The sequence below is a fragment of the Canis lupus genome, chromosome 33 (assembly GCF_011100685.1).
Source record: "Canis lupus familiaris isolate Mischka breed German Shepherd chromosome 33, alternate assembly UU_Cfam_GSD_1.0, whole genome shotgun sequence".
Taxonomy (NCBI): domain Eukaryota; kingdom Metazoa; phylum Chordata; class Mammalia; order Carnivora; family Canidae; genus Canis; species Canis lupus.
This window is the reverse complement of record NC_049254.1, coordinates 24,064,964-24,092,692: the sequence shown is the minus strand read 5'-3', so window position 1 is coordinate 24,092,692 and position 27,729 is coordinate 24,064,964. Positions and strand designations below refer to the sequence as shown.

The 27,729-nt window shown below is 44.4% G+C and overlaps 2 long non-coding RNA genes across 4 annotated transcripts in view; one reads left to right on the top strand and one right to left on the bottom strand.

Moving 5' to 3' along the window:
- The first annotated feature begins 2,699 nt into the window (after window positions 1-2,699).
- LOC106558176 overlaps window positions 2,700-27,729 on the top strand; it is a 70,810-nt gene continuing 45,780 nt past the window's right edge. The window contains exons 1-2 of one of the 2 annotated variants that reach the window (XR_005383368.1): window positions 2,700-2,971; window positions 23,480-23,606. This is a non-coding gene — a long non-coding RNA (uncharacterized LOC106558176). Of the gene's footprint in view, window positions 2,972-16,935; window positions 17,543-23,479; window positions 23,607-27,729 lie in introns of those variants that run through there. The other variant, XR_005383369.1, reaches the window with a different exon arrangement.
- LOC119877833 lies at window positions 4,037-15,252 on the bottom strand. 2 transcript variants are annotated; one of them, XR_005383371.1, is made up of 2 exons: window positions 14,687-15,252; window positions 4,037-4,480 (listed from the first exon to the last, which is right to left on the bottom strand). It is a non-coding gene; the product is annotated as an uncharacterized LOC119877833 (long non-coding RNA). The 2 variants fall into 2 exon arrangements; XR_005383370.1 differs by lacking the exon at window positions 4,037-4,480 and adding an exon at window positions 8,892-9,132.

The window sequence follows — 27,729 nt, the reverse complement described above, 5'->3', positions numbered from 1 at the left end:
GCGGGAGGGGGAGAACCTGGCGAGGGCCGCGGAGTAGAGCCCGAGGGGGAGAACCTGGCGAGGGCCGCGGAGTAGAGCGGGAGGGGGAGAACCTGGCGAGGGCCGCGGAGTAGAGCGCAAGGGGGAGAACCTGGCGAGGGCCGCGGAGTAGAGCCCGAGGGGGAGAACCTGGCGAGGGCCGCGGAGTAGAGCGGGAGGGGGAGAACCTGGCGAGGGCCGCGGAGTAGAGCCCGAGGGGGAGAACCTGGCGAGGGCCGCGGAGTAGAGCGGGAGGGGGAGAACCTGGCGAGGGGCCGCGGAGTAGAGCCCGAGGGGGAGAACCTGGCGAGGGCCGCGGAGTAGAGCGGGAGGGGGAGAACCTGGCGAGGGCCGCGGAGTAGAGCGCGAGGGGGAGAACCTGGCGAGGGCCGCGGAGTAGAGCCCGAGGGGGAGAACCTGGCGAGGGCCGCGGAGTAGAGCCCGAGGGGGAGAAACTGGCGAGGGCCGCGGAGTAGAGCGGGAGGGGGAGAACCTGGCGAGGGCCGCGGAGTAGAGCGGGAGGGGGAGAACCTGGCGAGGGCCGCGGAGTAGAGCGCCAGGGGGAGAACCTGGCGAGGGCCGCGGAGTAGAACGAGAGGGGGAGAACCTGGCGAGGCCCGCGGGGTAGAGCGGGAGGGAGAACCCGGCCAGGGGAGAGGAAGAGGCGGGAGGGAAGTGCTGCGCGGGTGGGCCCACAGGAGCCGTCCAAGGAGCCCGAGGTCAGGAGCCCCGACCCCGCGGAGGGGGAGGGCCGGGGGAGGCCACCTTTTGAAGACGTTCTGGGACGGGGGTGGGGGGGCTCCGGGGGACCGGCTGGCGGGCAGGCGTGGCCCGCGCTCCCAGGACAAGCCGATAGCTGGGGCAGAAAGGGGGCTTCCCGCCGAGCAGGGAGCGGGGCGGGCGCGGGCGCGGGCGCGGGGCGGCGGGCAAGGAGTAGAAGCGCGGCCTGTGCCCCGCGCTGCTCGCCCCGGAGCCCTCCCCTGGACCCTGGGCCCTCTACTTGGAGGGACGGGAGGCCGGGGGCGGGGGTGGGGTGGGGGGCGGGGGGTTGGCCTGCGGGGGGACTCCTCCCCAAAGCCTCGGGGCGCTGATGGCGGGGCCACATCCAGGACAGGGGTTGCCTTTCCTCAACCCCAAATAAAACTTTTAGTGCAGTTTCGACACACAACTTTCTATTTCACACGGCACGATAGAGGAGAGCAAACAGTTGTACAAATGCAGTGGAAATTCATCTGCCCCACAGCCCTGCGTCTCCAGAAAACCGCATATAAATAGGTTGATGGGAAACGTGAAGGGAGTAGGTGTGGGGGGAATCCCTCCAGATTCTTCCCCTCACAGTCCTGACCTCAGATGGGTGTGCGCACGAAGGGTATACTTAGAGCGTCCAGAAAACCTGAAGCTAAGGATTTGATTTAAAGAAAAGGGGGGGGGGGATCCCTGGGTGGCCCAGCGGTTGAGCGTCTGCCTTCGGCCCAGGGCGTAACCTGGGGTCCTGGGATCGAGTCCTGCATCGGGCTCCCTGCATGGAGCCTGCTTCTCCCTCTGCCTGTGTCTCTGTCCCTCTCTTTCTCTCTGGGCCTCATAAATAAATAAAATCTTTAAAAAAATAAAAATAAAAAAATAAAGAGATGTTGGAGGGCAAGCAGAAACAGCTTACGGCACAATTAGACGTGCAAAGAATTGTCTGCAAAGGAGACAGTAACTCACACTCTGACTGATACATTCTCCAGCTCCATAATGAAGGGGTATTAGGATCAAGGCCAGGGTCTCCCTTCATAGCATTTGTGTAACTTTTACTTTGTTTTGCCCAAGTTCACTGTTAAATAAACAGATCTGGTACATTGTGTAGTTCATTCTCTCATATCCCTATGAAGCCCCAGTTAGAGAATCCGTGACAACTAGGCTCCGAGTCGGCTCCCAACAAACCACAGGTCCCCAGCCTGGGGCAGTCTCTCCCGTGAGGAGTCTGGGAGGGCCTGTGACTTGCTTCAACCAGTAGAAACGCGGGGACGTGATACTGTGCCAGTTCTGGGCCTGGAGCTGCAAGGAGGCCTGATAGCTTCTGCTCCTGTCTTCTGGGGGGCCCTCACCCAGGTGTGAGACAGTTTAGCCATGCTGCTGGGGTGCCCACCCGAAGGGATCGTGCAGAGAGGCCATGTGAAGAGGGAAAGCCCTGACGTGCCGAGGTGCAAGGGACCCACCCGCACCAGGCTTCCCCCCACCAGGCTCCAGGCGAGTGAGCCGGCGCAGTCCAGTAGAGCATCCAGCTGATGCCATGTGGAGCAGAACTCGTAGCTGCACTCGGTCAACACAGAATCATGCAGAAAATAAAATGGGGACCTGGGGTGGATGGGGGTGCCTGCTGATGCCTGCACTTCTGACCCTACTCCCCCACCATCAGTCCTCACAGCAGGGTGCTCCATGGACAGGAAAATGACGGCAACTGGGTGACCGGTAGGGGCCAGCCACATCTCTCGTTCCTGTGAATCAGCATCCAGTTTTGACTGAGGCTGCACCTGTTCCTCACCGGGCTCGGGCATCCGAGCATGCAGGAAAACCTGCCCTACAGGGAGGACAAGTCTGACTTGGGAGGCAGAACTGAAGGACAGTGGTGCATCCCAGGGCGGTAGCGCAGGGAAGTGTTCAAGGAACCGTGGAGGGAAGTTTCTGCCACAGGATGAGCCAGGATCCTCAAGCGGGGCCGGGGGAGGGCTGCAGAGGCAGCCTGGGAGGAGGAGAACTGCACGACCCCGGGGTGGGCTTAGACCCCGGAGGTGGTGGCTGCAGGAGGCTCATGCACACACCCCTGCAGAGCATCTGCGCAGCTTCAGGGTCCAAAATGAAGACGAATGAGACCCTGTCCACAGAGCTGGCATCTGCTGATCAAGGGGGATTGAGCTGTGAGAGGCAGGCACACTCGGCGCGAGTATTTACACGACCTGGACGATATGGGGTAGGTGGCTGATCATGAAGAAAGACCAGGAGAATCAGAAACCTGATCCGGTCCTCCCCTGCAGAAGGAGCACGTGCAAAAGAGGTGCTGGGGAGAGAGTCTGTGGCTTGGGAGAGAGTGGGGGTGGGAAGTCTCCACTAGGGACCCTTGGAGCCAGATACTGAGACGCTGTGTGTGAGACCACAGCGAGCTGGGCTGTGGATACCTCTGGGCCAAACACCGGGTGTAGACGTGGGAAGCAGCTTTGCGGGCAGAGAAGAAGGAAGTGCCCGGTAGAAGGCCCACGATGTTGCCTGTTGGGTTGCCAAGTTGAGCAGAGATGTCTGGAGGTGGAGGAGAAAATTCTCACCAGAGCCGGAAGAGGAAAATGCTAGAAGGGGAAAGATGAGCGGGAGAGAAGGCCTCGCCTGGGTGCTGAGGTAGATTTGGGAAAGAGACGACACTAAGGGGGTGAGGGTGGGGAGTGTCATCGAGGCAGAGCAGAGAGGAGGACGTTTGGGCACAGGGGCTGAGGTGGGAGGTAGCATGAAGACGAGAAGAGGGCAGAGTAAATGGCCAAAGGGAGACTCTGAAGATGGGTGTTTTTCAAAAGGCAGCATGAGAGAGGAGAGAGACTTAGGTTAATACTGGGCCCGCCTCGGAGCCATAAGAGGGAGAGAGAGAGGACTGGCTCAGCACAAAAGCATCGTGGCAGTTGCCAGAGGACATGTACTCAGCTCCCAGAGCAGCAGATCCAGGGCCCCCCAGCCTGCACCCCACAGCAGTGCCCACAGAGCTCGGGGGCCGTTGCAGCGCCCTGTAGCACGTGGGCATGCTGCATGCTGCTCGGCCAGGCTCCAGGGCACCCTCCTCCCGGCTCCCCTGCGACTCCGTCGCCCAGTGAGCAGAGCCACTCCAGCCGCCAGCAGACTCCGCCCTGCTGGGGACACGTCAGAGACACTTCATCGGGTTCTCAACTCAGTCACTGGGCAAGTAGAGGTGCCACGAGGCAGCTTATGTCAAGTGAGGCTTGTGCGATTGAAGGAGTCTTCTTCAAATACAAGAATGCACAATGCAAATACATAATTAGGTACCAAAGAGAATATGTATTTGCGAGAAAGATTGAGAAAAGAAATTACAACAAATTACAAATATTAATGTGGTCCCTTGTGGGAGACAGAATAATGGCCCCCAAAGATATCCACGTTCTAATCCCTAGAACATGTAAATGTGTTTCCGTATATGGCAAAAGGGTCTTTACAGATGTGATTGAGGAAAGAGACCTTGAAAATCAGAGAAACTTTCCTGGATCCAGTCACAGAAAGAGACATGATAATGGAAAAGTGGTCAGATGCCACGTTGCTGGCTTTGAAGATGGAGGAAGGGGCCGTGAGCATGGAATCCAGGCAGTCTCTAGAAGCTGCAAAAAGCAGGAAACAGATTCTCTCCTAGACCTTCCAGAAGGCACCAGCCTGACAATATCTTGGCTTCACTCCAGTGATACTGACTTTGGACTTCTGACATCTAGAACTGTAAGATAATAAATTGTGTATTAAGCCACCACGTCTGTGGTAATATTGCAGCAGCAATAGAAAACAAATTATCCCCCCAATATAACCATGACTTTGTAATGTCACTTTTAGATAAAAAGAACCAAAAGACAATAAAGTTTTCCCTCTAGTATCACTGACCAAAATTCGCTTTTTGTTATGACAATGGGTAAATTTTCATTTTCACATCTTAGCTGAGGATTGTTGTCAAACACAAGAAAAACCTCTATCAGGGTTCTTTCATATTAGAGTTCATATTTGGAAGAATTTTCCATGGTCTAGGTTCTGGCTCCACGCATTTCAAACCTCATTCCCCGCCTTAGCCTGTTCTGGGCACCTGCAATGATGGTGGATGAGCAGCAGCGCGGGGCATTCTGGGACTGGTTAAGACACTGGGCGGTCAGCAGCAACTCAACTCCACACGCAAGTAACTGCCACCAGATGAGTGTCCCCAACTCAGCGCTAAAATCGGTCTCTGCTCTGGTTCAGTTGTACCCATCAACGAAGCTCCACAACTTGCTGGAGCCTCCAGGAGAGATCACGTCTCAGACCAGCCGACAGAGCCTTTACTGCTCGGCCCCCTCTGCGTTCCAGCCTGATGTTGATGTCAGGCCCAAACGCCTTGACAAAAGTGGCAAAACAGGAAGTCTTCAGAGAAGCCCCGTCCATTAATCAAGCAGAATGCGACTGCTCGGCCTGTGGTTGACCCTGTCCTGCCTCTCTGCTCCTCTGTTAACTCTTGAATCTTCTTCAATGACAAGGACTGAGGCTTCCTTTTTTTTCCGCCTGGCCACTCTGAAGGGGGAAGAGTGGACTTTGGCTAGGACAGAAGCAGCAAGGTTGGGCAGCAAGGTGGGAGTTAAAGTGAGATCTGGGGTTTTGAAAGGAGATTCATCAAATAACTTGTTCTTAAGCACAGAGATCAAGGAAAGCTTTTGAGAGAAAAAAAGCATTACCCTGTCCCCTCATATCAGAAGACAGGATGTGTCAGATAAAATGCCAACACTTGTGAGACAATTGCGTGAGAAGAAACGATGTTACAGACAAGTATTCACAGCCTCCCATCTCTGTCCTCATCAAGGAGACTCATAGATCCACCCAACCTAACCTTGCAGGAAGAGGATGCTCAGCAGGCCTACCCCACCCATAGCCAGCCTCAAAGGGGCTCCTGGGACCAGGTTCTGGGGGGCCTGTGAGGGATGGCGTGACTGCCTCCCCCAGGGACAAGTGGTCCACCGACGCACCGAGATCCTCTCCTAGCGACACTGAATGTTAGATACACAGACAGAGCCAACTCAAAGAGCTGATGGGCTGAGCTGCTATCTAGGGAGCCACCATATTCAAAGGGCATCAAAACATTGCTGGAATAACTCAGAAGTGAAGGAAACCATAAATTGTTTCCTTTCCTACATTCCTCGACAGTGTGGACTAGTCTCTGTGGAGCGATCAGGGGTATATGCCTGTCACACTGGGCCCCTCCAGCCAAACACCTGAGGATAAGCTTCTTGAATGACCTGCTAAAATTGGCAGAGCCAGAAACAGAATAACGTGTGGTGTAAGGCTGTTGGCGTAGGGCTGTTTGCAGGGAATGAGTAGACTATTTTATTATCTAAAAACTTAAACAGGCCTTCCAAGAAGCTGTCTGGTTTGAAAAACAGCACAGAATAAATTACTTATTTTGACCACAAAGGACATGATACTCATTTTGCATTAAAAAGCATCACTTGCCAAGAAATATATGAAAAGATGCCCAACATCACTGACCATTAGGGAAATGCAATAGGGCTTCCCTTTACCACCATTAGGAGGGGGGCTGTCACAAAAATGGAAAATAAAGTGTAGAAAAATTAGAACCTTCATGTACTGATGGGGGGAATGTCAAATGGTGCAGCTACTATGGAAAACAGGACGGTAGGTCCTCAGAAAATTAAAAATAGAACCATATGATCCAGCAATTCTACTTCTGGATTGAAAGCAGGGTCTTGAAGAGATATCTGCACACCCGTGTTCACAGCAGCATTATTCACAACAGCAAAAAGGTGGAAGCAACCAAAATGCCCATCAACAGATGAATAGTATATACATATAATGGGATATTTTCAGCCTTGGAAAGGGAGGAATTTCTGTCACAGCTACAACATGGGTGAACCTTGATGACACTACGCTAATGAAACAAGTCAGTCCAAAAGGACAAAGTACTGTGTGATTTCAGTTGTAGGAGGTACGCAGAGCAGTTAAACTCATAGAAACAAAAAGTAGAATGGTGGCGATGTACAGTCACTATAGTTAAAACAGTATTGCTAATATAGCTACTTAGCTAGTAACACAGTATTGTTTATTTGAAAGTTGCTGGGAGTAGAAATTAAGCTTTCTTACTACACACACACAAAGACTTAACTATATCTACTTTGTGGGGTAATGGATGAGTTGTTTTGATGTTGGTTATCATTCCTATATACATAGGAATATATATAATTGATATATATATCAATTAATCACATTGTACATTTTTTTAAAGGTTTTATTTATTTCTTCATGAGAAACACACAAAAAGAGACAGAGACAGAGGCAGAGGGAGAAGCAGGCTCCCCACAGGGAGCCTGATGCAGGACTCGATCCCAGGACCCCAGGATCAAGACCTGAGCCAAAGGCAGACACTCAACCACTAAGCCACCCAAGTGCCCCTACATTGTACATTTTAAATGTATAGAATTATATGTGTAATTATTCCTTAAGATAGTTTAAAAAGTAAGAGAGCGGTTGCCAGAGGCTGCGGCAAGAAAGGAAAGAGAGGAGTTGTTGTTTTATGGGAACAGTTTCAGTTTTACAATATGGAAATGTTCTGGAGAGAAATTGCACCACAATCCATATATACATAATATCACTAAACTGTACACTTAAAGAAATGTCTAAGATGGTACATTTTATATGTATTTTACCATAATTAAAAAAAATAACATCAGCTGTCACTAAGTGAAGGTTAATCAGATATTCAAAGAATGTTGAAAGAGAAGCCAAAATGTTAGACTGATGTGAGTGGCCGCATCTCAGTTTCTGTGGGTCTAATGCATAGAGAAGGCAGCTGGTGGAGCCAGGTGGGGCTGTGAGGAAGCAGAAGGCAGGAGGCAGGGACAAAGGTTAGGAAAGTAGTTAAAGAAGCAAAGGAAAGAAGAAGCAACAGTAGTTAAAAGCACTACACTAAGGAATAAAAAGATAAACCAGGTCACAATCCAGCTGCATTTGCGCTTGGCAGACCTTAGCCTTCCAACCACACTGGAATCTCTGTGACAGGTAAGATCGCTGTGGCTTCAGAATCCACACGGAGTCACCTAGAGCAAGTGCTTGTACTCTAACATCAGGATTCGTCAGTGTGAACGTGCATACGGATCAGCGGGTCCGGATGCCACTGGCGCTGCTGGTCCGTGTCCACACTTGCAGTAGCAAGGACCTAAGAAATCCAGCTAACCCAGAAGAAAATCACTGTGCGCTAAAGGGACACGATGGAGAAGACGACCGAGGGGCAGGCAGAGGGTACGGCAATTCAAGCATTTTAGGGTTCTAGAAAGTAGAGGAAGTAATCAAACACACGTGCAAAATAACTGGCATCATGAATTGTTGTTTAAAGTCGATATGTGTTTGGGACTGAGACAGCTCCTTCCCAGGAAAAGGGTATGGGGAGAAGATGAATATATATTTAATCTCCAGATGAGTCAAAACAAAAAGCTTTGGAGCCAGGTCATCAAGATTATGTGGAGGCAAGAGTGGGGAACTTGGAGCTGAAGCTGCAAGGAACCTAAGTGGAAGGGGAAAATGATTGAAAGCTCATGATTTTAGGAATAGAAACTATTGGAAACAGCAGGATTATAATACACATGTTTTATGTGTGATATGTCTTATGCGTGTAGATATATGTATTTATCTCTGCTCATAAGTGCATAAAATCAGAAATGTATGTGTGTGTGTTTATGCCAGAACTGATCAGATGGTAAAGAGGGTGGAAAGAAGCAGGTAAAGGGAAATTATATAAGAATTGAGTTTCTTAGAAGTTGACAGTGAAGCTTATAAAGTATTGGCTTTGTTCAGTGAAGGGAGAAGGTTGGCAAATTTTATTAACTCATAGGATACAGGTTTTATGGTTTACGAAGTGATTGCCAAATCATCCTCTCATGTGGAGGTGCCGATGAGGAGGTCAGCAGAGAAGGGCCTCTCGCGGTTGAAGGGCCCGGACAGGTCTTACTATCTGCTTATCTACTGAGGACATTGGGGCTGTGTGTCCAAGGTCATAAAGGCAACAAGTGGTAGAATTTGTCCCTCGATTCTGATTCCTCCTACAGTGCAAATGGATACACTATGTACTATGTAAGTCCTTTTTGTCACCAAGGTCACAGGGATAAAATGAGATCATATATTTAAAGTTTTTTTAGAAATGGATCAGATATTGTGAACACAAGTCTCCCCATTCCTTAGCCCTGGCATGGAACAGGCACCCGGAGGGAACTCAGACAGCAAAAGTCACATTGCATAAGTTCAAGCGAGAGGTCAACTGCCATCTTCAGGAGGCCATAAATGAAATTTGGGCTTTGTGCTTCCTGGCATGCAGTCATCAGATCCAAGGGGTCAGAAAATTTGTTCCTAGACACAGATCAGGGTTGAGAGCTGGTGTCAGTCCAAGTCAAAAGTACACCCCGTACCATCTTCCAATATTTAACAGAGCACGATGACCTCTGAGCTAATTGCCTGTCTCTTCTGTGTATGTGCAGTGTTCCCACTGCCTCGGGCTTCAGAGCATGACTCTGTTTGGAATTCATACAGACCGAGGAGAATTGTTTCAGACATTACACAAGGAATTTGGATGTATATCTTTATCTTAATTTTAATTTGGATATTGTTATTGCAATGTTTTACAGAAGTTTAAGAGATATGGCAGGTGGATAAGCAGGTGTTGGCTGACAGGAGAACTCTTCCGAGGCCCCTTCAAATCCTAGCACTTGGAAGGCCCCTGTATGCAGAGTCCCATACACTCCTATGTCAAAGAGTCCTGCAGAGAAGTCTCCAAGAAATAGTTCACAGCGTGAAATAATCATGAATTAAAATCAGAAACACTGGGGTGTCTGAGCTGCTCAGTCAGTTAAGTGTCTGGCTCTTGGTTTCAGCTCAGGTCATAATCTCATGCGTTGTGGGATCAAGTCCCACATTGGGCTCTGTGTTCAGTGTGGAGTCTGCTTATCCCTCTCCCTCCATTCCTCCCCAGCTTGTCCTCTTTTTCTCTTTCTCTCTCAAATAAATAAAATCTTTAAAACAAAAATCAGAAACATGATAAAAATACCTAGACATCAGAGAGTTTGTGAGTGGTTTCCCTAGAATTGTGCAGTGTACAACTCTCACAACTGTATACATCAGCCCTGAGATTATCCTCAGTCTTAACTATTACTCTGCATTGTGCTTTAAGGCCAAGAAAAGGCAATAAGACAAAAAAAAATAGAATGTGTAAAGATGAGGAAGAAACAAAACTTGTTTTACATATATAATATGGTTGTCTACCCAAAAATTGCAATGGAATCAACTGATAAAGTTTTAGAAGTATTAAGAGAATTCAGTAAGGTGACCAGACAAAATATCAAAACACAGAATAGATTTTTGGGGTGGCTGGATGGCTCAGTTGGTTGTGTCCAACTTTTGGTTTTGGCTCAGGTCATGATCTCAGGGTCATGCGACTGAGTGCATGATTGAGTGTCATGTTCAGTGCAGAGTCTGCTTAAGATTCCCTCTCCCTCTGCCCCTTCCTTTCCCCCTCACCTCTCTCTAAAATAAATAAACCTTTAAAAAAAAACAAGACTAAACTAGCACAAAATAGATGTTGTATATATCATTAAAAAATCAATTGAAAATAGTAAAGCTATAATAGAAATTGGCTCTATAATATTTCCTATAATAGAATAGGAAATACATTTTAAAAAGAGTATCCAGCAGCAGACACGTAAAAATGAGAATTTAGTACACGATAGAGGCAATATTCAAATAAAATAGGCAAAGGGCAGACTTAATTTGGAATAAAGGACTAAAAGCCTATTTTTTAGGTGATAAAGGTATTAAAAGAAAGTGTGCTAACATTTTATTATCATCATAATCTTGGGAGGTTGAGGAGGCCTCCTTAAATAACACTGAAAGAACAAAATCCATAAAGGAGAAAATTAATAAATTAAACTAAATCAAAATAATAATATGATAATAATAATAATAGCAATAACAATCATAGTAAATACTTCCGTTGACTAAAAACATGCAAACAAAGTTAAAAAACAAGTCACAGATTTAGTGGGAATATTTATTATATATCAAACGATTAGTATCAAGAATAAATATTAGACTCCTACAAATGAGTAGAAGATAACCCCATATAAAATGAACTAAGGATATGACTAAGCAATTAGGAGGAAATACAATGGCCAAGAATTATATACAAAGATGCCCAACCACATAGGTTGTTCTGGGTTGATGTGTGCCCCCCAGAATCTTAGAATGTGACTATATCTCCAAATATACCTTTAAAGAGGTAATTTTTTTAAAAGATTTATTTATTTATTTATGAGAGAGAGAGAGAGAGAGAGAGAGAGAGAGAGAGAGGCAGAGACACAGGAAGAGGGAGAATTAGGCTCCATGCCCAGAGCCCGACGCGGGACTCCAGGATCACGCCCTGGGCCAAAGGCAGACGCCAAATTGCTGAGCCACCCAGGGATCCCCTAAAGAGGTAATTAAATTCAAATGGCATCATTAGGGTGGGCCCTATTGCAATATGACTGATGTCCATGTAAGAAGAAATTTGGACACAAAGCAAGATACCAGGGATGTGCTCACACAGAGAAAGAGCCATGCGAGGGCACAGCAGGACCTCAGAAGAGGGGCACCTGGATGCCTCAGGGGTTGAGCATCTGCCTTTGGCTCAGGGCGTGCGGGGAGCGGGCTTCTCCCCCCCTGCCTATGTCTGTGCCTCTCTCTCTGTCTCTCATGAGTAAATAAATAAAATCTTAAAAAAAAAAAAAAAAAAAAAAGACCTCAGAAGAAAGAAAACCTTGCTGACTCCTTGATCTTGGACTTCTAGCTCCTGGTACTGCGAGAATATGAATGTTTGTTGTGTAAGCCGTCCGGTGTGTGGTGTTCTGTTATGGCAGGCCTGGCACACTAACACATTAGTAATCCGAGACATTTACATATTTGGAAAAATCGGTTACTATTTTCACTCATCCAATTGGAAAGTAATAAATACTTAATAAATAGCAAGCATCAAGGTGTGGAGGAGCAGTAACTATTATTCTCTGCTGGGGTTGGGGGGAGTATAAACTGGGCAATTTGACAGTATCAAGAATTAAAATGTACATATTCTGGGGCACCTGGGTAGCTCAGCTCGTTAGGTGGCCGACTCCATTTCAGCTCAGGTCATGATCTTGGGGTCGTTGAGATGCAGCCCCACATCTGGGTCTGCGCTCAGCAAGAAGTCTGCTTGAGATTGTCTCTCTCCCTCTTCTGCCCCTCCCCACCCCTCTAAAATAAATACATAAACCTTTGGCAAAAACAAAATAAAATGCACATATTCTATGTATAATATGCATAAAATTAATGAGGTAGAGCTATATATGGATATGGAAAGTCTCCATATGGGATACAGATACGGAATGTTTGTTGAGTAGAAAAACAGAATGAGAATAAGATGACAACACATAGTTTATTAGTACATATATGTATAGGTGCTTGCAAAGGAGACTGGCAATAAATATACCAAACTGGGTATAGCAGTTACTTTTGGGGGTACGGGGGATTAGCACTGGCAGGATGACTTAAGGGGAATTTAGCTTTATCTATGCTGATTCATCATTTTACTTTTATTTATTTATTGTTTCAGGTTTTTATTTAAATTCTAGTTAGGTAACATATAGTGTAGTATTGGCTTTAGGAGTAGCATTGAGCAAATTGTCACTTACATACAACACCCAGCACTCATCACAACTGCCCTCCTTAATCCTCATCATCCATCCACCCCATCCACCACCTACCTCCCCTCCATCAACCTTCAGTTTGTTTTCTATATTTAAGAGTCTGTTTTATGGTTTGCATCTCTCTCTCTCTCTTTACTTTCCATATGTTCATCTGTTTTGTTTCTTAAATTCCACATATGAGTGAAATCATATGGTATTTGTCTCTGACTTATTTTGCTTAGCATAATACCCTCTAGCTCCATCCATGTCATTGCAAATGGCGAGATTTCATTCTTTTGATGGCCAAATAATATTCCATTATAGATGATAGATAGATAGAGAGATAAAAATACAACATCTTCTTTATCCATTCAACAGTCAATGGACATCTGGGCTCTTTCCATAATTTGACTATTATTGATAATACTGCAATAAACATCGGGGTGCATGTGTCCCTTCAAATCAGTATCTTTGTATCCTTTGGGTAAATACCTAGTAGTGCAATTTCTGGGTTGTAGGGTAGTTCTGTTTTTAACTTTCTGATTCATCATTTTACAAAGAGCATGTAATCACTTGTTACATTCATATTTTAAAAAGCTATTACCTACTAATAATAGTTTAGTCACTTTTGTGGTTGTTTATTATGTTCACTCCATAATAATTGAAGAACAAATTGATAGCTTGAGACTAGGAGTTGGCAAACTTTTTCTGTAAAGGGACAGATAGTTAATATTTTAGGCTTTGGGGGCAATATTGTCTCTTTTGCAACTACTCAATTTTGCTGTCCGAGGGTAAATGCAGCTGTAGATGATATTAATGATGATATTAATGTGCATGGCTGTGCCATGTTCTAAAAAACATTATTTATAATAACAGCTAGTGGTTCAGATTTGGCTTGAGTGCCATAGTTTACCAATCCCTGGTTTAGACTAAGTTTATTATATAAGTAAAGATATTTATTTTTATTATTTTTACTTTTTAAAAAAATATTTTATTTATTTACTCATGAGAGACACAGGGGGAGGGGGGAGAGAGAGAGAGAGAGAGAGGCAGAGACACAGGCACAGGGAATTAGCAGGCTCCATGCAGGGAGCCCGACATGGGGCTCGATCCCGGGACTCCAGGATCACGCCCTGGGCCAAAGGCAGGCACTCAACTGCTGAGCCACCCAGGCATCCCCATGATATTTTTAAAAGTACATTGAAAAGTATACTTAAAAAATAAGTATTTGGAAAAATTAATCTTTCCTATTAACCAACTAAGTAAATAAATAATAGCCTCTGGGGCCTTGCTTAGAATATTCTGGACTCTGGCCATATCATTAGGGATCAAACACCCATCACAGTGGAAATAATCCAGTCACCTTGGCCATCTTGGGCCATCATTGACCTTCCCAGCAGCAGGGTCACACAGCCCTCCCATGTGGGAGGAGCAGAGTGCCTATTGCAGCTGACTCACAAGGTTCAATGGCCTCAGAGGTAACTCTTGACCATCCCCAGATATGTGTTACCTTAAAACCAAGCCACTGGCCATAGCCTAAGCCAAGCTGGGCTGTGATGTGCGGAGAAGGGGGGCATGTCTTGGTGGCACTGAGCACATATAGGAGAGGTTTTGTTCTGGGGGACTGGGTGTCTACCCTGGGTGTAAGTAACGGTAGGAAACTTACTGGGCCAAAGCCAACTCAGCCCCAGGGCTGGGCAGGGGTTGGAGGAACCTCTGGGGGACCCCTTACCGAGGTGATCAGGCCCTGTGACTGTCATGCTGCTGTGTCTGAGCCCTGGTCCCAAGGGCTGCCAACACTAAGCAGCTGAGAGGAACCGGGGCTGAGTTGTCCCAGCCCCCACAGTCCCACACCTCGGTATATTCTGGATCAGGAGACTCCAACTCTGCAACAGAGAGGGGGCTGATTGTATGTAGGACACATCATAGCTGATGTAAAATTGAGATTTCCATTGTGATTATTTCTCTAGGAGGCCAATTGCATGACCAGGGAGCATGGGTAATGGAACTCAAAATGCAGTGATTATCTTCATGGTTTTTTCAATCCTGAAATGTGAACAGCAGTAAGGCAAACATGATACACAACCCTCTATACGATGCTGGCCTCAAATGTTAAGATACATTTGTGTTCCCATACTTTTTTTTTTTTTTTTTGCAGGGAGCTGGGGAGGCACTCTGCCCCCAGCAAAGGAGAAAGAAAGAAAGAAAATCCATACCTGCTTTGTGGCAACTTCTTTGCTGTGACTTCTCCTTTGGGGTCCGCTTTCAATAACCAGGAACAAAGGATCAACCAAAACCTCAGTACCCCTGAAGCCGTGGCCTTGGTGAAGACTGGAACATTACCTTAATCTTTTGCTTTTCTCAGTAGCACTTTGCAGGGCAGAGGCCGTGGCTCCCGTTGGGGTTAAGGCCGTGCTTCCTCTTTCCTAGTCGTAGCCTAGTTCCCAGGAGGTGAGCCAACCTTGTCTCTCACCTTGTCTTGCCAACCTTGTCTTCAGTCCGGGTCGGACTAGGCTCTGAGTGGGCCCCTCCTGGCACTCCTAAGTCCCAAGTCCAGAGCTCCAACTTGCAAATGAACCCATTACCGTATTTACTCTCATTACATGCACCTGCTTTCTTCTCGTGCGTCTTCACTGTAAAACACAGGAGGAGTGTTGCTTTGTCTAACTGGTTCTGTGCGAATCCCTGCACCTGATGGTCTCTGGGCTGTGGCCCCTGGGGCAAAGTTAATTCAAACCTAGATCTCCTAACATTTCTTCCTTTGTCTAAGCCACCTTTCTGGACAGTGCTACTTGCCTGGGTGATGAGAGGGCCAGTGTGTTTATTATGTAAGAGAGGGGCTCACCTGGAGAGAGGGATGAGGGGGCAGAGCCCACGGCAGGGGCAGGGGCGTGGGACCTGCAGCTTTAGCTTTAGGGCTGATGGCTGAGCAGGAGCCAGAGGATGGGCCCAAGGCTCTGTCCTCCTCCAGCAGCTCCTCAGCATGACCCTTTGTGTTCCCTGGTCGGTGGGTCTTGATGGCTGTTGTAGCTCTCAAGGAAAAAGAACAGACAAAAGCCAAAAGCAGTGGGTTTCACAGGATATGTTCTACTTGCTTTGTTTTAAAAGATGCTTTATGGCAGTTGTGGGCAGCAGACTTGGCACCTGCTTCCTACGACAGTAAAGCTGGGTCATGGGAGGAGGAAGAGGAGGAGGAGGAGGAGGAGGACGAGGAGGAGGAGGAGGACGAGGAGGAGGAGGAAGAGCAAGGGAACCTGATGGGTTAGATGGCAGGAGTAAGAACCAGGGATCTCCAAACAATTACCATGGCCTTCTTGGGAAAATTCGGACTTCCTTATACTCGGTTCTGATTTAAATTGTTTTTAACTTGAATTGGATATTTTCATCAAGCCCTCCCAATAAGAAAAGTAAGAATAAGTATGGTTTTCTTGGTTTTGTTTTTGTTTTTGCTTTTTAGTTAAACTGATCTCTTCTGTTCCTCTCAGTTTTCCCCTCCCAGATGTTTGAAGAGGACGAGAGTCTAGGGTCAGCATTTATCAAGGGGTTGCTCACCTTGCTCTCCTCAGCCAAATGCAGAAATAAGATGGTGCACACGTCGCACTGTCAGTCAGCTTGGCCAGGGGTGGTGACTGGGACCCATGGTCATGGGACTCCTTTCTTTCAGGCCGGCTTCCGTCTGTCCATAGGGGATTCTGCTAGCACTGGGGAGCATCGGATTATGAATCTCACTGGTTGTGAGGCTGACTTGGGCCTTGGACAGGGAGGACCTAGAAGAGGTGAAGCACTGGCTTGGGGTCCCAGTGAAAGCAACCTGTCTAGGGGGCCCTGAGGGCTATATTCTGGGCCTGGTGGCACCTTTAGGACCCTGTGAAGCTGTGACCAGTAGGCCATGACCACAGCGGGGGATGAGAAGACTGACTCACTCCAGAAAACCTATGTTTCCAAGATTAAAAATGGCTCTTTCTGGGGGCACTGAGGATTTTTAAGGCAGAGTAAACATTCTTGGATGATACTGTAACAGTGGACACATGTCACTAAATATGTCATTTATCCAAACCTAGAATGGACACCACCAAGAGTGAACTCTAATGTAAACTCTAGACTTTGAGTGATGATGATGTAGCAGGGTTGGTTCAGTGGTTGCAACTAGTGTACCATTCTGGTGGGGAGAGTTGATAATGGGCAGGCTATGAGGCTGAGCGCATGCAGGGGCAGAGCAGATGCGGAATATCTGTACCTTCCTCTCAATTTTTCTGTGAACCTATAACTACTCTAAAAAAAAAAAAAAAAAGTCCTGAAAAAATTGGCCTTTTTGGAAAGATAGGCGTTTTTGTGTCTAGGGGAGAATAGGAAAGCAGGATCCCAGCTCAAGTGGGGCAGTGTGCCAGAAGTCCTCGCGTTGTGTGCAAAATACGTAGCTTTCATCATCTCTCAAATCTCTCCTGGCTCACAAGGGCCTGACCTTATCTCGCTTATAAAAATGGTGAATTATTTACAGCAAAAACAGGGAAGTAAGAACATGTTCTAAAATCACTGAGGCAAAGCAGCTATCCTCAGGTTTCTGCAGGGGTCTTCTGGGTGTCTTGTGAGCTCGTGGACCGGAAGGCAGGAGGATGGCTGTGGGACTGCGGGGCCTCTGCCATCCGTAAGTGCAGCTTCAACATTAGGCACACCTCGAAGCTAAGAAACCAGCCAGAAAAGACACCGTGGTTATTCAGCATCCGGATGCCTGCGACCAGAGTCTGAGTCAGCCTCCAGCACAGATGGGGAGGAGGAGAAATTCGAGTGTCTGACCTCCATTCTGCACGTTGTCTGTTGCAGGAACCAAAAATCTGGAGCTCTTAAGTCATTCTTTAGGGGAAAGCAGATCTAATTAGCCTAGGGAGTTTCCTTAGTGTGAATTCATGGAATGTGTTACCTGGTCAAGGAATATTTATGTCTAGAAAGAACAACAGAGCAAGTCTCCTACAGGAGTATCACACTAGTGGTGGAGCCTGAGGAAAGCAGGTGTTTAGCAACCAGTCCAGTGGTCCTCCTCAAAATCTCTTAGGACCCCTCTGGGGTGTGCTCAGGTAGGTGGCAGAAGCTTAGGGTCCTCACATGTCTTTTCTGAACGTGTGTCCCGTCCTGGGCAAGCATGTTACTTCCTAAATCTTTCTTTGCATCTTTCCTTGTGGTGCTGTTTATTATTTCTCCTCTTTCGTTTCTGGTTTTGTCGGGGTCCTCTTTCTCTCTTCTTTTTGATCAGTGTGGCTAAAGGTTTATCAATTTTGTTGATCTTTTCAAAGAAGTGGCTCCTGTTTTCATTGACCTGTTCTTTTTCTTTTTTTTTTTTCCAGTTTCTATTTCATTTGTTTCTGCTCTAATCTTTATTATTTGTCTCCTTCTATTGGTTTTGGTTTCATTCTTTTTCTCTGTTAGATGGAAGGTCAGGTTGTTGGAGATTTTTCTTGCTTCTTAAAGTAGGCCTGTATTGCTATAAACATCCCTCTTTAAAAAAAAACTTTTGCTGAGTGAAGTAAGTCAGTCGGAGAAGGACAAACATTATATGTTCTCATTCATTTGGGGAATATAAATAATATTGAAAGGGAATATAAGGGAAGGGAGAAGAAATGTGTGGGAAATATCAGAAAGGGAGACAGAACATAAAGACTCCTAACTCTGGGAAACGAACTAGGGGTGGTAGAAGGGGAGGAGGGCGGGGGGTGGGAGTGAATGGGTGACGGGCACTGGGGGTTATTCTGTATGTTAGTAAATTGAACACCAATAAAAAATAAATTAAAAAAACTTTTATTTAAAAGAGTTAACATACAGCGTAATATTAGTTTTAGGTGTACAATATAGTAACTCAATACTTCCACACAACACAAGGTGCTCATCATAATAAGTGCACTCCTGAAATATAAGCTGTCCCCTGACCCACCTCCCTTCTGGTAATCATCAGCAAACTAGCAAAGGGGGAAAAAAGAGAGAGAGCCAAACCAAGAAATAGATTCTTAACTACAGAGTAAAATTCCCTCTTAGAACCTCTTTTGCTGCATCTCAAAGATTTTGGACCAGTATTTTCATTTTCATTTGTCTCCATGTATTTTTTAAAAATATTTTATTTATTCATGAGACACACACACACACACACACACAAAGAAGCAGAGACACAGGCAGAGGGAGAAGCAGGCTGCAAGCAGGGAGCCCGATGTGGAACTCGATTCCAGGACTCTAGGATCAAGCCCTGAGCCAAAGGCAGACGCTCAACTGTTGAGCCACCAAGGTGTCCCTCCATGTATTTTTTGATTTCCCCTTTGATTTCTTGGTTGACCCATTCATTGTTTAGTAGCATGTTATTTAACCTCCATGTATGTATTTTCTTTCCAGATTTTGCTTGTGCTTGTTTTCTAGTTTCATGGTGGTGTAGTTGGAAAGGATGCATGACTTTTCAATTTTGAATTTGTCGGGACTTGTTTTGTGGACCAGCATGTGATCTCTTCTGGAGAATGTTCCACATGCAGTTGAAAAGAATGTGTATTCCACTGTTTTAGGATGTGATGTTCTGAATCTCTCTCTTAGCTCCATCTAGTCCAATGCATTATTCAAAGCCACTGATTCCTTGTTGATTTTCTGTTTGGAAGATCTATCCATCGATGTAAATGGGGTGTTAAAGTTCCTTACTATTATTGTATTACTATTAATGATCTTTTTTATATTTATTATCAGCAGCTTTATGTCTTTGGATGCTTTCATGTTGGGTGTATAAATATTTACAATTGTTACATCTTATTGTTGGATTGTTCCCTTTATGTGGTGTCCTTCCTTGTTTCTTGTTACAGTCTTTGTTTTAAAGTCTATTTTGTCTGATAGAAGTATTGCTAACCTGGTTTTTTTTTTTTTTTAAGATTTATTTATTTATTTATTCAGAGAGAGCGAGAGAGAGGCAGAGACACAGGCAGAGGGAGAAGCAGGCCATGCAGGAAGCCCGACGTGGGACTTGATCCTGGGTCTCCAGGATCACACCCTGGGCTGCAGGTGGCGCTAAACCGCTGCGCCACTGGGGCTGCCCTAACCTGGTTTTCTTTTCACTTCCATTTGCTTGATAAATGTTTTCCAAACCTTTTACTTTCAAAGTGTAAGTATGTTTAGGTCTGAAATGAGTCTCTTATAGACAGCATATAGGTAGGCCTTTTAAAAAGTAAGTTACTTCTATTTATTTAAGTAGTTTCTACACTCAACATGGGGTTCGATCTCGCTTTTTTAATCCATTCTATGACCCTATGTCTTTTGATTGGAGCATTTAGTCCATTTACATTCAAAGTAATTATTGTATGTATGTATTGCCATTTTGTTACTTGTTTATGATAGTTTTTGTGGTTCTTCTGTTCTTTTACTCTCTTCTCTCATGGTTTGTTGGCTTTCTCTAGTGATATAGTTGGATTCCTTTCTCTTTTTTTGCATATCTATTACTGGTTTTTTATTTGTTGTTACCATTAGGTTGGTATATGACATCGGTGCATATAGCAGGCTATATTATCTTGGTGTTCACTAAAGTTTGAGCCAATTCCAAAAACACTAATTTTTTCCTCCTCTTCCCCCCTACATATTAGGATATGGTGTCATACTTTGCATTCTTTTTTTTTTTTTTAAGATTTATTTATTTATTTGTTCATGATAGAGAGAGAGAGAGAAAGGCGAGACAGGCAGAGGGAGAAGCAGGCTCCATGCAGGGAGCCTGACGTGGGACTCGATCCCGGGACTCCAGGATCACGCCCTGGGCCAAAGGCAGGCGCTAAACCGCTGAGCCACCCAGGGATCCCCCTTTGCATCCTTTTATTTTGTGAATCCCTTGGTTGATTTTTGTAGATATACTTAATTTTATGGCTTCTGTGCTTCCTACTTTTCTTACTCCTGCTTATGGTGTTTCTTTTCATTCAGAGTCCCCTTTAACATTTCTTGTAAGGCTGGTTTTTAGAATTCCTTTAAATTTTGTCTGGGAAACTCCTTCTCCAGTTCTGAATGATAGCCTTGACAGAGTACAGTTTTTTGGTTTGCAGTTGCAGTTTTTTTCTTTCAGCACTTTGATGATATCATGTCTCCCTTCTGGCCTGTTTTCTGCTGAAAAACCAACTGATTGCCTCATGCAGTTTCCTTTACATGTAACTGTTTTTCTTTTGTTGCTTTATCACTACTTTTTGCCATTTTATTTTTTCTTAAATTTATTTATTCATAGAGACACAGCTAGAGAGAGAGGCAGAGACACAGGCAGAGGGAGAAGCAGGCTCCATGAAGGGAGCCCCACGTGGGACTCGATCCCGGGTCTCCAAGATCATGCCCTGGGCTGCAGGCGGCGCTAAACCGCTGCGCCACCGGGGCTGCCCACTTTCTGCCATTTTAATCACTGTGTGTCTTGATGTATACCTCCTTGGGTTGATGGGGGGGGGGGGGCTCTCTGTGCCTCCTGGATCTGAATTTATGTTTTGTTCCCCAGGTTTGGGAAGTTTTCAGCTATTATTTCTTCAAATAAAATTTTCTCCCTCTTTTTCTCTCTTTTCCTTTTTGGATCTCTATAATGTGAAAGTTATGATTGACGGTATGGCTGAATTCCCTTAACCTATTTTCACTCTTTATTATTTTTTTCTCTCTCCTGTTCATTCAACTTGATTGCTTTCCCATACTCTGTGCTCCAGGTCACTAATCTGTTCTGCTTCCTCTAGTCTACTATTTATTCCCTCTAATGTTTTTTTTTTTTTATTTCAGTTATTGAGTTCTTCATCTCTAAAAGGTTCTTTTTTTTTTTTTTATGTTTTCTATCTTTTCATTGAGGACCTCACTGAGATCCTCCACTCTTTTCTCAAGTCCTGTGAGAATCTTTATGGCCATTTCTCTGAATTCTCTATCAGATATGTTATTTATCTCCATTTCATTTAACTCTCTTGTTGTGATTTTGTCTTATTCTTTCATTTGGGACATATTCTTCTGTCTCCTCATTTTGTGTAACTTTCTGTGTCTGTTTCTGTGTGTTAGGAAAGTCAGCTAGATCTCTTGCTCTTAAAAGTCATGGACCTTTGAAGAAGAGGTCCTGTAATGCCCTGTACTGCAATATCACCTCTTTGCCAGAATCTGGTGCTTTAGGGGTGTGTGTGTTGTGTGGGCCCTACCGTTGTGGCTGAGTCATATTTGCCTTCAGTCCAGTCATCTGCAATGGCTTTGTCTGTTGTGGGCAGGGCTTAGTTCCTGTGTTGTTAGTGAGCTAGTCTGGCAATGCTTTGGGCTTGAGTCGTAGGACTGCAGGGCACTCTCCCTCTCTTGTCCCCTGAGAAGCTTTCCTTGGGGGGTGAGGTCTGTACTCAGACCAGGTGTCTTGCTCAGCCCACTAGTGGGGCTGCAAACTGGTATGTGTGTTTTTCTTACTTCTCTCTGGGGCAGAAATCACTTTATTTTTTTTAATAATAAATTTATTTTGTATTGGTTCAATTTGCCAACATACAGAATAACACCCAGTGCTCATCTGTCAAGTGCCCCCCTCAGTGCCCATCACCCATTCACCCCCACCCCCCGCCCTCCTCCCCTTCCACCACCCCTAGTTCGTTTCCCAGAGTTAGGAGTCTTCATGTTCTGTCTCCCTTTCTGATATTTCCTACCCATTTCTTCTCCCTTCCCTTTCACTATTATTTATATTTCCCAAATGAATGAGACCATATAATGTTTGTCCTTCTCCGATTGCAGAAGTCACTTTAGAATGGACTGACCCCCATTGGGCCTGCTTGCACACTGCCAGGCTTGTGGTGCTGTTTGGATGGACTCCTGTCAAGGCCATGTTTGATGGGGTGGATCTGCAGGAGAATGAGGGAGCAAGGGGGGTGCAATGCCAGCAAGGTCCCACCTGGTCTGCTGCAGGAGGGAACCTGTAGCCACCTGGGAAAATCCCTGCTAAGGCTGGGCTGGAGGGGGCAGTCTGCAGAAGGGGGGTGCAGGGCGAACCATTAGCCAGCTAGGTGAGAGTGTTCACAATGTGCTGGTTATCACAGTTGTCCTTACATCTAAACTAGAGCGCAGGAGAGGGAAAGGATGTCCACCAACTCTTTTGCTCTTGCTAAAGTCTCCCAAATATCCCTACCCCTCCAGCATATGCTCTGAGATTAGTGAACAAATCTCCTCCCCTTTATGTCAGGCATTTTTCAAACTGCTGCTTCTATGCTATATATCCATGGGGCTGTTTGTTACACTGTCTCTTTAAGGACAGGGACTCAGTTTTTTATAACCTTCCAATTCTCCCAGGGGTGGGCCCACTGATTTTTTAAAGTTCCAGATGTTAGGCCACACTGATTGTAGGAATGCACAGAGTTGGAACCCCTGGGTGTCTCAGTGGTTGAGTGTCTGTCTTTGGCTCAGGGCATGATCCTGGGGTCCTGGGATGGAGTCCTGCATGGGGCTCCTTGCTTAGCAGGAATCCCTGCTGCTCAGCAAGGAGCCTGCTTCTCTCTCTGTGTCTCTCATTAATAAATAAAGCTTAAAAAAAAAATGAATGCACAAATTTAGGTCTTATGGTTTTTGAAGCCAAATGTTATGGGGGTTTGTCTTCCCAATGCAGATTGCTTGTGCCTGGACCTCCCGGTCTGGGGTCTGCTCCTCTTCCCTCCCCACACCAGTGGGTCCCTCCCTCCTACAGTCTCATGGGTCAGTTTAGTTCCCAATCACGTCATTGCTCTCCCTACCATTTTTCACTGTGGCCTCTTCTCTACATTTAGCCGTGGAGAGTCTGTTCTGCCGGTCTTCGAGTTATTTTCTGGGTTATTTATACTGACGTGGGTGTTATATATGTGTATCTGTGGGAGGAGGTGAGTCTAGGATCCTCCTACTCGGCCATCTTCCCCAGAAGTCCCGTGATCGCTTTCCTACCATTTTTAAGTTGTCCTTTTTTTGATTCAGCATCTGCTTGGTTGTTATAAACTTTTGACTTTTTTCAGGAGTCCAGGCAAAGTTGGTTCTAATAGTTGCTGTTTGTTCTTTAATGTTTCTAGGGAAGGACAGGAATTTGGAGCTGCTAACTCTGCCATTTTGCTGATATCACCAATGCTAGTGGGATGCCTCATTTCTTTGTGTATGTCTCAGTTTCCCTCTCTGTACAAGGAAATGATACAGATACAGGTAAGGGTCCTTTTGAGAAAGGTGATCAATGAAATAAGAAAGCCTATTTCAGAAGTGTGTTGGGTTTTGTGTCCATCCTGGTCATAAAGGTGAATAACCCCTCTTCAGAAGGATCTATAGGCATATTAGTCTTTTTTCTTTATGATAAATATTTTTTGGGTCCTCTGCAGATAAGTCATGAAGACATTCTCTTATGTTTTATTCATGGAGTTTTACTGTTTAAGCTTTAAATTCTGAGATCCATACAAAATTAATATTTGTGTTTGTGTGATGTAGGTATCAAGACTCATTCCTCCCTTCATTTATTCAGTTTTCTAGTACCATTTGTTGAAAAGACTTTCTTTTTCCCATTACATAGCTCTGACACCTTGTCAAAAACTAACTGTAAATGAATGGGCCACTATCTGGACTCCATATCCTGTAACATTTATCTATTTATCTACCCTTATGCTAACATTATGCGGTCTTTTGGCAAGTCTTAGAATCAGCTTTATAGCAAGTTTTGAAATCAGGTAGCATGGACCATTCAACTTTGTTCAAAATGGCTTTTTGGCTCTTTTTTTTTAATATGTATATTTTTTTTATTGGAGTTCGATTTGCCAACATATAGTATAACACCCAGTGCTCATCCTGTCAAGTGCCCCCCTCAGTGCCCGTCACCCAGTCACCCCATCTCCCCACCCGACTCCCCTTCCACTACCCCTTGTTTGTTTCCCAGTTAGAAGTCATTCGTGTTTTGTCACCTTCTCTTATTTTTCCGACTCATTTTCCCTCCCTTCCCCTATGCATTTCACTATTTTTTATATTCCTTGTATGAGTGAAACCATATAATGATTGTCCTTCTCTGATTGAACTTCGTTTAGCATAATACCCTCCAGTTTAAAATTGTTTTGGCTCTTTCTTAGCCCTTTGTTTTACCATGTAAATCTTAAAATCTACTTATCAAAATGCCTCTGCTGTTTCGTGATTGCATTGAATCTACAGATTTAGTTGGGAGAGTCAACATCATAATAGCATTGTGTGTTCCAGTTCATGAACATTGTATATCTCTTCATTTAGGTCATTAATTTTTTCATGGTGTTTTGTAGTTTTCAGCGCAGAGGTCTTCTATGTCTTTTGTTAAATTTATTAAGTTTTAGGTGTCTAGGTCTTTTAATACTACTGTGAATAGAATTTAATTTTTTTGCATCTTCCAATCATTGCTAGTATATAGTCATACATATTTTTCTGTATATTGGCCTGTGTCCTGTGACTTTGTTAAATAGTAGTTGTCCAGGAGTCATTCTTTAATATTTCTTAGGTTGTTCTGTGTAAACAATGATGTTTTCTGCAAAATGTTTTTAGTTTTAATTGTTCCTTTCCAATCTTTATGCTTTTCCCCCCTTACCTTATTGCACCATTTAGAGCTAATATAGAATAGAATGGTGCGGGTGGATATCTTTGCTTTTTTACCAGTATTGAGGTGGGTGGTATTCAGTATTTCACCATCCGATATTATGCAGGCTGTACGTTTGTATATGGATCCTTTTGTTAGATTGAAGAAGTTACTTTCTATTCCTAAGTTTTTGGGGTTTTTTTTTTTGAGAATTTCTAATCCCAAATGAGAGAGGCATTTTGATTTTTCTTTGATTATTAAAATCATAATGCTTTTATCCTTTTTTCCTATTAATGTAGTGAATTATATTGACTTCTGAATCTTGAACCAACCTCGCATCTTTGGAAAAATCCACTGATCCTGATGTATTGTCTTGGTTTTTGTTTTGTTTCATGTAGTGCTGGATTTGATTTGGTAACATTTTCTTAATGACTTTTGCATCTATATTCATGAAGGATATAGATATTTAACCTTATTTTCTTACCTTTGTTAGGTTTTGGCATTATGATTTTACTGGCCTCTTAAAAGTGTGATATGAAGTTATGGGGGAACAGGGCTAGCTGAAGACAATGCACAAGCCTGGGGCAGCACATTGACAAGTCCTTGAAACAGGCAGAGTCTACAGACTCAACTGCCTCGATGTTAATACTTTGCTAAGGGCAAAAGGCAATCTAAACTTTTAGAAATTTGCTTTATTTCTACTCTGCAAGATACATGTTGGCAATCATCCCCAAGCACGTGGCCCACCGATACACACCTGAAGGGTCTCATGACTCAGGTTTTATTAGACGGAAATAAATGACCTTTCCCCAACAATAGCTAGCCCTTTCAAGGTTCTGGAAACCTTGCTTCCAAAATTCCTTAGAGTATGCTATCTCCCTGTGAGGGATGGCTGATTCCCATGGAATGATGGAGGGAATCAGCCATCCCTCACAGGCCCAGGAGAGCAGCTCTTCCTATCCACTGGTCCTGTCCCCGGGCCTTAATAAAACCACCATTTTGTACCAAAGACATCTCAAGAATTCTTGGTTGTCGGTTCTGGACCTCACCCCACCAAACCTCACCTACATTCCAAAACTTCATCAAGAAGTGCTTCCTCTTTATCTTCTGAGTTTGTATAAAATTAGTATCAGTATCCTTAAATGTTGGATGAATTTATGGGATTGAATTCATTTATTTGATTGATTGATTGATGAACTCACCACTGAAACCATCTGGTTTGGAAGGTTTCTTTGAGGGAAAATTTTTTTTACCAAAAATTCAATTTACCTAACAGGTATTGAGCTACTCAGAAATTGCATTTTATTCTTATATCTGTTTTGGTAAATTGTTTCAAGACTGTCCATTCCATGTAAGCTATCAAATTACTGTTATAAGTTTTCCAAATACTCCCTTATTCTTTTAACGCCTATAGGACCTGTAGTGACATTCCTTCTTTCACTCCCCAAAATGATACTCCCTCTCATTTTGACATTGAAATTTGTTTTCTTTTTTAAACAAGTTTTGCTAGGAATTAATTTTATTAACCTTTTCAAAGAACAAAATTTTGGCTTTGTTATCTCTATTGTTTCATTGATTTTTTTTCAAAGATTTTATTTATTTATTCATGAGAGACACAAAGAGAGAGAGAGAGGCAGAGAGACAGGCAGAGGAAGAAGCAGGCTCCATGCAGGGAGCCTGACGTGGGACTCAATCCCGGCTCTCCAGGATCACACCCCGGGCTGAAGGCAGGTGCCAAACCACTGAGCCACCTGGGCTGCCCTGATTTCTGTTCTTAAAATATCTGCTGCACTTACTTTGGGTTTGCTTTTTCTTTTTGTGTCTTTCCCATGTGGAAATTTACTTGGTTTTAAACCTCTTTTCCCACATGAGCATATAAAAGTATATATTTATCTGTTGACTGCTTTAGTTACATCCCATAAATTTCAAAGATGTATTTTCTCAATCATTCAGGTCAAAGTATTTTCTAACTTCTGTTGTGATGTCTTTTTGATCCAAAAGCTATTTATTGTTTAATGTCCAAATGTTTGGGGGATTTTCTAACTTTACTTTTTTCTTTTGATTTCTAATTTAATTATTTGCATCCAGAGAACATATTTTATTTCAATTCTTTGAATTTATTGAGACTTGTTTAATGGCACAGGATATGATCTATCGCAACAAATGTTCTATGTACATTTGAAAAGAATGTATATCCTGTGGTAGTTAGGTGTAGTGTTCTGATTAGCATTAGGTTAAGGCAATGAGTAGTGTTCAGATTGTCTAAATTTTACTGATTTCTTATTTAATTGTTCTATCAACTACTGAAAAGGTGCTACCTTTAGCATGTAATGTCACAAGATTTCTCCCCATCTCCCCACCCTAAATTAAGTCTTTCCTCTCTGGCAACAAAACTGCTAGACTGGAAGACTGCCATTCTTGCAGACTGAGCTGCATGGGGGTTAGGGGTAGTGTAGACCTGTGCTGTTCTTACCTGAATCTTTAGTAGGTTTTTAAAGTGTTGGCCATCTCTGAGATTTCTAGGCCCTAAAATGGGTGAGGTTTTTTTTTTTTTTTTTACAATTTTGTCTAGTTATATCTATCTATCATCTATGTATGTATGTATGTATGTATGTATGTATGTATGTATGTATGTATCTATCATCTATCTACCTACTTCCCTATCTATTAGTGGAGGAGAATTGCTGGCCTCTTCTTTCTGTCATAATTAGAAGCTGATATTATGGTTATATTTTAATATGATGCCTT